The following is a 427-nucleotide window of genomic DNA, read 5'->3' as shown; positions in this document are numbered from 1 at the left end:
TTATTAACACAGCTGTATATTGTTAAATACGAGGGGCAAACCTGTATTTGCACCAGTGTTTCCGCTGGTAACTCTGCTATCGCGTCCGCCACGGCGAAGAACACAGAAGAAGTTACTGAATGCAACTAACTGTAAGTACAGCGTGAGACGGAGCTGCTGGACCTGGACAGAGATGTGATCCATGGCCAGAATATCATAGTTCATAAAAATGCAGCGCAGTGACGATACAGACGTTTCAATACACGACGTGTGTATCCGCCATTCGACCTGTCTGGACCCGTTCATATGAGTCAGCGTCTCTCTGTGAGTACGTCCATCACACTCCCTCTCCAGTTATAAATAGCCTATGTGACAATACAATTTGTTTTGGTTCAAATCAACAAATAATCGTGAGAATAAACGCGATCAAAATTTTGATCAAAAATAA

The sequence above is a fragment of the Etheostoma spectabile genome, chromosome 19, assembly GCF_008692095.1.
Source record: "Etheostoma spectabile isolate EspeVRDwgs_2016 chromosome 19, UIUC_Espe_1.0, whole genome shotgun sequence".
NCBI classification, from domain to species: Eukaryota; Metazoa; Chordata; class Actinopteri; order Perciformes; family Percidae; genus Etheostoma; species Etheostoma spectabile.
Note: the sequence above shows the minus strand (reverse complement) of the source record.